Here is a 9,852-nt window from a genome sequence, read left to right as displayed (position 1 = left end):
CATCATTTATATAGCCTTCCTTTAATAAATACTCACTAAGACGATTATACCACATTCGTCCTGATTGCTTTAGACCATACAAAGATCTTTGCAATTTGATTGAAAACATTTCCCGAGACTTTGAATTATGTGCATTTGGCATTTTAAATCCATCGGGAATTTTCATGTATATCTCATTATCAAGTGAGCCATAAAGGTAGGCGGTAATCACATCCATTAAATGCATGTCAAGCTTTTCATGGACAGCAAAACTAATGAGATAACGGAACGTTATAGCATCCATAACAGGTGAATATGTCTCTTCATAATCGACACCAGGCCTTTGTGAAAATCCTTGTGCAACAAGGCGTGGCTTATATCTTTGTACCTCGTTTTTCTCATTTCTCTTGCGTACAAAGACCCATTTATAGCCAACAGGCTTAACACCATTAGGTGTTTGGACTACAGGCCCAAAAACTTCACGTTTTACAAGTGAGTTCAACTCTGATTGGATTGCTTCTTGCCATTTTGGCCAATCACGTCTTTGTCGACATTCTCCAACAGACTGAGGTTCAAGATCCTCACTTTCTTGCATAATGCTAGATGCAACATTATATGCAAAGACATAATCCACCACTATATCCACTCGATTCAAATTTGTCTCAATATCGATGGGATTTATTGATAGTTCCTTATTTTCTTGAGTCTCGGGCTCAGTGGATTCCTCATGAATCTCAGAATTTATTAAATTGTGGATTTCTTCATGAGATTCTTTCGTAGTGTCATTTTGATCATTTGTTTTCCTTTTTCTAGGATTTCGATCTTTGGAACCTAATGGTCTGCCACGTTTAAGGCGTGCTTTTGACTCATTAGCTATGACACTAGAAGATTGTCCAATAGGGACATCAATACGGATTGGAACATTCTCCGCAGGGATATGTGATTTTGTTATCCTTTTCAAATCCGTAAATGCGTCTGGCATTTGATTTGCTATTCTCTGCAAATGGATAATCTTTTGCACCTCTTTTTCACAAATAGAGGCACGTCGATCAAGATGAGATAATGATGGATTTTTCCACAAAATTTCCCGTTTGGTTTCACCAACTTCTCCCCCTAATTTTGAGAAAAGTGTCTCATCGAATCGACAGTCTGCAAATCGTGCAATAAACAAATCCCCCGTCAATGTTTCGAGGTAGCGAATAATGGAGGGCGATTCAAACCCAACATATATTCCTAACCTTCATTGCGGACCCATTTTGGTGCGATATGGTGGTGCTACAGGCACATATACTGCGCATCCATAAATTCTTAAATGGGATATATTAGGTTCATGACCCAAAATTAATTGCAACGGGGAATATTTATGATAATTTGTCGGTCTGAGACGAACTAGCATCACTGCATGCAAAATGGCGTGACCCCAAACAGAAGTGGGTAACCTCGTTTTCATGAGTAACGGTCTTGCTATCAATTGCAGACGTTTAATTAAAGACTCTGCAAGGCCATTTTGAGTGTGAACATGAGCTACAGGATGTTACACTTTTATCCCAATTGATAAGCAATAATCATTAAATGCTTGGGATAAAAACTCAGCAGCATTATCAAGTCTAATAGACTTAATTGGATTATCGGGGAATTGCGCCCGTAATCGAATTATTTGTGCCATTAATTTTGCAAACGCGAGGTTACGTGATGACAATAGGCACACATGAGACCATCTAGAAGATGCATCTATTAAGACCATGAAATATCTAAACGACCCACTAGGTGGGTGAATAGGTCCACAAATATCCCCTTGTATACGTTCCAAAAACGCAGGGGACTCAATTCCAACCTTTGTTGGTGATGGTCTAATAATTAACTTGCCTTGATAACAAGAAGTGCAAGAAAATTCATTATTTAAAAGAATCTTTAAATTCTTTAATGGATGCCCATTTGAGTTTTCTATAATCCGTCTCATCATAACAGTAACCTTTTGGTTTACAATAGAATGTGCCTCAATTGCACTAATTCTTGTCCAATACAGGCCACAAGATAAAGATGGGAACTTCTCAATAGCCCTTTTCTTGCCAGAGACATTTTTGGTAATAATGAGATATTCAAGATTATTCTCATCTATTGTCTCAATATGATATCCATTTCGGCGGATATCTTTAAAACTCAACAAGTTCCTCTTGGACTTAGAGGAGAACATTGCATTCTCTATGATAAGTATTGTTCCTTTAGGCAGAGTTATAGTAGCTCTTCCAGAGCCTTCAATTAATTTACTACTACCAGAAATTGTAGTAACATCTGCCTTACACATACTTAAATGAGAGAAATATTTCTTCTCTTTGAATATTGTATGTATCGTACATGAATCAATTAAACAAATATTTTTACAATTGAACTTTGATCCAAATTTGCTTTATGGAATATCCATATTTGCTTCCCATGGGTTGACATACATAAAGAAATATATGAATAAATATTAGTAATTTCAGAGAAAAAAAAAACAAACCGTACTATTATCATAAACACAGGACAAAAACACTACCATAGTGCTTTTAAACATGTTTAAAATATTCATACAGTGATTTTTGAAAATAATTCTTCTAAAGTACCATGTACCTATATGAATTTAAAGAAGAATAGAAGTGGGAACACGGTATACCATTCTGTCCATATCACTGTTAACAACGTGAATACTTACATAAACAATAAATATATGATTACGTTAATGTTCTTGAAATCATATGCTCCGCTGGCTTATTTCCTTTCAGTTTTATTGTCCAACTTCATGAAAATTCGACTCACATGGATAATAGAATGTCAACTCATATTTGCTATATTCAGCCACTATCTTGTTAACTATTCGGTTGGCTTAGCTTCGTGAAGTTGCACTTTATCTAGTCTCTACTACATTCAATCGTTGCAAAACCAGATAACAACGTGAATACTTGCATAAACGATAAATATATGATACGTACATTGTCCAATGCAAAGCACTCAATCGATTGTATAAAACAAAAATAAGAGCTATATTTAATCAAAACGAACTAACACTATTTCATAAATCAAATAATACTAACTGATACTAATGACTACTACTCATGTAAAGAACTATAATTACATGATTTTTATTCATTAACTACTACGAACAGGCACAAATAAAAATTGAACTACTCAATCATCTTTAACCACAGATCCATCACTGATCAAGTGGTCTATTTTTCCATCAGGGCGCTCAAAGAAGTCTGCCACATCCAAGTGGGTGATGTCAAAATCATTGTCAGAATTGGCTTCAGGGCCTTTATTCTTTAGAGATGCTTGATAAAGCTCAACCAAATGTCTTGGTACACGACAAATATTTGCCCAATGCCCTTTTCCACCGCAACGATAGCATTCAGTTTCTGAACCATTTGCTTTTGGCTTCTCATCTTTCCCTTTCCACTTTTGGTGGTTATTTCTCTTTGGGGGATGATTAACACCAGGAAAATTTCTTCCTTGTCTACGGCTACGGCCACGGCTGCGACCATGACCGCGACCACGACTACGAATAGAGTCACGGCCTTTTCCACGCTTAGCATAATGGGAATACACCTCATCCACTTCAGGCAATGGTGTAGACCCAGTGGGTCGATTTTCGTGATTTCTCATGAGCAAGTCATTGTTTCGCTCAGCCACAAGGAGAAGAGAAATCAGCTCAGAGTACTTCTTGAAACCTTTCTCTCTGTACTGCTGTTGCAGGACCATATTGGAGGCATGAAACGTTGTAAACGTTTTTTCAAGCATATCATAATCAGTAATGGTATCTCTTTAAATGAGAGAAGGAATTCTTATTGAATTTTGGGATGAATTACAATGGAATAGAACCCTCTATTTATAGGGAGAGATTGACTTAGTCACTAAGTAATAAACCCTAGAATCTCTTTAAATATAGACATTTACCATAAATAAATTTCTATTTATAACATCTTTTGAATTTTGAATAACCGGTTTCATATTTTCTTGTAGACATATTTAAATTTAAAAAAAATTAAATGATATGTATGGAGTAAAATTAATGAAACACCAAATAACAAATAAAAATGATACCAGTAAGTTATTACCCGATTACTGATTCAAGAAGTTTGAAGAATAAAGACTTTGATTCCAAAATATCTAGTTGTTGCTTGTCTACTTCAAAATTCTTGCTCTAAATCTTGAAAACTATACTATATCTTTTATAGAGTAACAGAAGTATAGAACTATTGGAATTTTAACAATATTATTGAACACTTGAACTAATAAAATTTTGGAGAAAGAAAAAAAATATTGGAGAAAAAATTCAAGAAGGTGAGCAAGACTAAAGAGAAAGGAAGAAGATACGTAGGTTCTGGAATATGAAGAGTAAGATTGAAACGTTGGGAAATGAGTAAAAAGTAGAATTGTTAAATCAACTCAAACTGAAAACTATTCATTTATCATTTTTAAGTAAGTCAAATCTTTACTTTATTTACATGTCTAAAAGGTTTTCTTTCCTTTATGAAAATCACAAAAGTACTACATATTTTTTTTTTCAATACCTATAAAATATATATTATTCTAAAAAATGGGGCCCTCAAAATTGGGGGCCTAAGGCACATGCCTTACCCACTATATCGTTAGAGCCGGCCTTGTTCCTATTACCAATAAAAGAAAAGTGACTTAGTTCATAATTTTGGATAGTTGAGTGATCATCTGAGTAATAAACCGAGTTTAAGTTATTACACCATTACTGAAATGAATTTTTTACGCTATCATGCCATTTAACTTTGATGTTGCAGGAAATCTTGCTTTATTTTCCAGAATGCAAATTCCACTTTTTGGGAGACTTATTTATAGATATTCATTGAATGACCTATAAGTATAAAAATTTTGTTCCTCTAACAGTTTAAGAGGCAAAATGGAAAAAAATTTATCAAAGCAACTGTAACGACCCGACCGGTCGTTTTGAGCTCTAGCGCGTCGTTCGACAGTTTGAGGCCATGAGCAGCTTCACATCAGGTATTATTTCTTGTACACATGGTCGAAATTGAATTTCATTATTTATTGTTTAATGTATAAAAGAAATAATTTCGATAAATCCTAAAACGAGAATTTAATTAACTTCTTGGTGTTGGCTTTCCTGACAGTGGTGTCCGGCGCCATCCGGATTTTGGGTCGTGACAACATGGTATCAGAGCACTAGGTTCCCTTAGTTCTCACGAGTCATGATAAAGTCTAGTAGAGTCTCGCGGATCGTTACGAAGACGTCTGTACTTATCTCCGAGAGGCTACAGGGCTGTTAGGAGCACTTCCCTTCTTGATTCCTCATCGTGCGATTTGATTCCCTTTGAAGCTCATGCCTTCATTTCCCTCTCCTCTCTGTCCCGAGCATGCATACCCTCTGCTCTCCTAGCAATGCTCACCACCTGTTGATAAGAAATATCCATCTCCAACTCCCGAGCCATACTAGACTTGATGCTGGGAATGAGCCCCTCAATAAACCGGCGAACCTTCTCGCGAACAGTAGAAACCAAAGCTGGTGCATGTCTAGCCAAGTCGGCGAAACGGACAACATACTCCGAGATAGTCATAGTACCCTGGCGCAAATGCTCAAACTCTGCGCGCCAAGTGTCCCTGAGGCTCTGGGGAACATACTCTCTCGTGAACATATCTGAAAACTGAGTCCAAGTCAGGGAAGTTGCCTCATCCGGACTGTCTAACTCATAAGCATGCCACCACTGATAGGCGGCTCCTCGAAGCTGAAAGGTAGTGAAGGAAACCCCGCTCGATCCTGATATACCCATGGTACGGAGGATACGGTAGCACTCCTCTAGAAATCCCAAGGCATCATCTGATGCTAGTCTACTGAATGTAGGAGGCTGATACTTCTTGAACCTCTCAAGCCTCTTCTGCTCCTCCTCTGAAGCTACTGCCCTCTCCTCGGGCTGAGTTGGGGATACAGGCTGTGCCGGTATTATCTCTGGGACCTGCTCAACATGCACTCGCTGCTCCTGAGTGCGGGCGGCGGGAGTCTGTGATCCTCCCCCACCTGGGATGTGGCTGCAGCAAGGGGAAGCAACCCTGTCTGAGCTAGAGTGGTGTACATACTCATAAACTGCGCTAGAGTCTCTTGGAGTGCTGGGGTAGTAGTAGCAGTAGACGTGTTAGACGCCTGGGCTCCAGCTGGAACTGCTGGTGGCTCCTCGATAGCAGCTCGCGCGGGTGCTCTGGCTGCACCGCATGCGCGTCCTCGGCCTCTACCCCGGCCCAACCTCTGACGGCTCTCGCAGGGGGCGCGGGTGTCTGGTCACCTCCAGTAGCATGTGTCCTCACCATCTGTGAGAGAATAGAAGACAGAAGTTTAGAATTTCGATATCAAAGATCTCGCACGAAAAGAAATTCAAATGAAGTGAAATTTTCTTAACAGTTACATAGCCTCTCGTGGATTAGCACAGACGTCTTCGTACCGATCCGCGAGACTCTAATAAACCTCCCTGTGATTCATAACTCCTATGAACCTAGAGCTCTGATACCAACTTGTCACGACCGAAGTTCGCCCTCTGTGAACAGTCATGATGGCACCTAGTCTCTACGACTAGGTAAGCCTAACAAATGCGGAAAAGAAATAATTACGGAAAAGAAACTAATAAAGACCGAGATAACAAAGTATAACAGTGTTTAAGATGCCGCCCGACATATAACAATATAAGATTTCCAACTGAACACCCCCAAAATCCGGAATCCCATGAATCACAAGCTAAGAGTACATAAAAGGCTCTAACTCCAGAATGGCTATCAACAAGGAAGATACAGAAGGACTATACTAGTACATAGAATAGAAAGGGACTCCTCGGTCTGCGGACGCGGCAGATATACCTCGAAGTCTCTACAGAAGTGCCTCGCCTCAAGGATGAAAAGACTGAGTAGAAGTACCTGGATCTGCACATGCAAAAACATGTGCAGGAAAGGGCATGAGTACACCACAGCAGTATCCAATAAGTGCCAAACCTAACCTCGATCGAGTAGTGACGAGGAAGGTCAGGGACCTACCGGTCATATACAATAATATATAAGGAAGATGAGAAGTAGTAAAGAAATATAGATAATGAGAGAAACAACAACTACAACCAAGGCAAATAATCACAGAAGGTATACAACTCAACTTAGAGATAACAACCGGGGGTCTACCAGGATCCCGTCCTGTAGCCCCAAAAGTAAATAATCAGTGGATCTCCCGGGTGTTGTCCCGTAGTCCATATCACCGTGCAGGGGGATCTACCGGAATGCCACATCCATAGTCCCAAAAGTAAATAATCAGTGGATATCCCGGGTGTTGTCCCGTAGTCCATATCACTGTGCAGGGGGATCTACCGGAATACCACATCCGTAGTCCCAAATAAACAGACAAGGGGGGTCTACCGGGAACCGCCCGTAGTCCAAATGTAAACACGCAGCAACAATACAAGAATAATCAACTCAATTCAATTTCATATCAAATAGACAGGTAGTTTTAACCTAGCATGTTGCACACAGTTCAGATAAGGCAGTTTGAGCAAGTAGGCAATTTAGTCATTTGGGCATGCTTTCCTAAACTAACAGTAAGCTCAAAGTTCAAGTAGTGTAAATAGTGAAGTAAAATACGAAATATAGATACTTAAATGGGAAACAGGATTTTCAATAATTAGCACAAGTACGCGCTCGTCACCTCACTACAAGGCATTTCAGATATCACAATCCAAATACTAAGGGAAATTCCCCCACACAAGGTTAGAGTAAGACAAGCCACTTACCATGAACCATCTCAATCAAATCTATACCACGTTCTTGCCACGAGTATCCGACTCCAAATGGCCCAATTCTATTCAAAGTAATTGCATACTGTAAATAACACTTCAAATAACTAATTCAACTAATTAATTCTAAGCTAGTACGCGAAATTAGGAAAAATGACCAAAACGCCCCCCAGGCCCACGTCTCGGAATTGGGTAAATTTACATCAATGGAATCCTTATCCTCCCACGAGTTCATGCATATCAAATTTACCGAAATCCAACCACAAATGACCCGTCAAACCCCTAATTTTTGGTCTCCAATTACAAGCCCTAGCTCTTCAATTTCAACCACTAATTTTCCATCAATTACAAGCCTAATACGTGAAATAACACCATAGGAATCGAGTTTTATGTTCAATAATCTTACCTCAATGAAGTTCCCTTGAATTCTCTCTTCAAAATCTCCCAAAAAGCTCCCAAGCTGTCTTAAAAATGGTGAAATAACCAAAGATTCGCGAAGGAAACCTTTTATATTTTCTGACCCAGGCTTTTCGCACATGCGGTCCCTACAATGCATCTGGCGTACCGCATCTGCGGCCCAAGCACCAGATCTGCGGTTTTCACTTAAAACAAAAATTTCGCACTTGCGCCTCACCTTCCGCACCTGCGGTTCCGCAGGTGCGACCAATCATCCGCACCTGCGCTTCATCCCTTCACGCCAACTTTCGCATCTGCGGCTAGCCTTCCGCTTCTGTGGGCCCGCACCTGCGGTCCCCTAGCCGCAGGTGCGGTTATGACAGCAACAGAACTCCTTCAGCTTCCAAACTCAACTCAAAATCACCCGTTAACCACTCGAAATCACCTTGATGCCCCCGGGACCTCAACCAAAGGCACGAGCAAGTCATATACCACCTTCCAAACTTGTACCAATCCTCAAAACACCTAAAACAACATCGAAACATCGAATTAACCATGGATTCAAGCCTAAGATCTCTAAAAACTTCCGAATTCCGCTTTTGATCAAAAAGTCTTACAAACCTTGCCCGATTCACCTGAAATTTTGCACACACGTCCCAAATGACACAACGTACCTATTCCAACTTCCAGAATTCCATTCTGACCCTGATATCAAAATCTCATTATCGAACCGGAACTTCAAAAATTCAAATTTCGGCATTTCAAGCCTAATTAAGATACGGACCCCCAAAACATAATCCGAACACGCCCCTAAGCCCAAAATCACCCAATAGAGCAAACGGAACCGACGAAATTCCATTCCGAGGCCGTCTTCACACTGCTCTGACTATGGTCCAAATTCTAAAGCTTAACTCTCATTTAGGGACTAAGTGTCCCAAAACTCTCCGGGACTCCAAATAAATCCTCCCGGCAACTCACAATAGCAGAAACAAACACGGGGAAAGCAGTTAATAGGGGATCGGGGCGTAAATTCTTAAAACGACCGGCCGGGTCGTTACATCCTCCCACACTTAAACATTCGTTCATCCTCGAACGAGCATAGAGACATACCTGAAGTAGTGAAAAGATGAGGGTAATGGTTGCGCATATCCTGCTCGGTCTCCCAAGTCGCCTCCTCGACCGGCTGATCCTGCCACTGATCCTTCACTGATGCAATGTTCTTTGACCTCAGCTTTCAAACCGCCTGTCCAATATAGCCATTGGCTCCTCAACATAAGATAGATCCTTGTCCAACTGGACTAAACTGAAATCCAGCACGTGCAACGGATCACTGTGATACCTCCGGAGCATCTAAACATGAAATACCGGATGAACTCCTGCCAAGCTGGGAGGTAAGGCAAGCTCATAAGCAACCTCCCCAACACGTTGCAATATGTCAAATGGACAATAAACCTCGGACTCAATTTTCCTTTCTTCCCAAATCTCATAACGCCCTTCATAGGCGAAACCCGCAACAAAACCCGCTCTCCAACCATATAGGAAACCTCACGAACCTTCCAGTCCGCATAACTGTTCTGTCTGGACTGGGCTGTACGGAGTCTATCCTGAATTTCCTTTATTTCTCTAAAGCATCCTGTACCAAGTTTGTGCCCAATAATCTAGCCTCGCCCGGCTCGAACCAACCCACCGGGCGCCT

The sequence above is a fragment of the Nicotiana attenuata genome, unplaced genomic scaffold, assembly GCF_001879085.1.
Source record: "Nicotiana attenuata strain UT unplaced genomic scaffold, NIATTr2, whole genome shotgun sequence".
Classification (NCBI taxonomy): Eukaryota; Viridiplantae; Streptophyta; class Magnoliopsida; order Solanales; family Solanaceae; genus Nicotiana; species Nicotiana attenuata.
Note: the sequence above shows the minus strand (reverse complement) of the source record.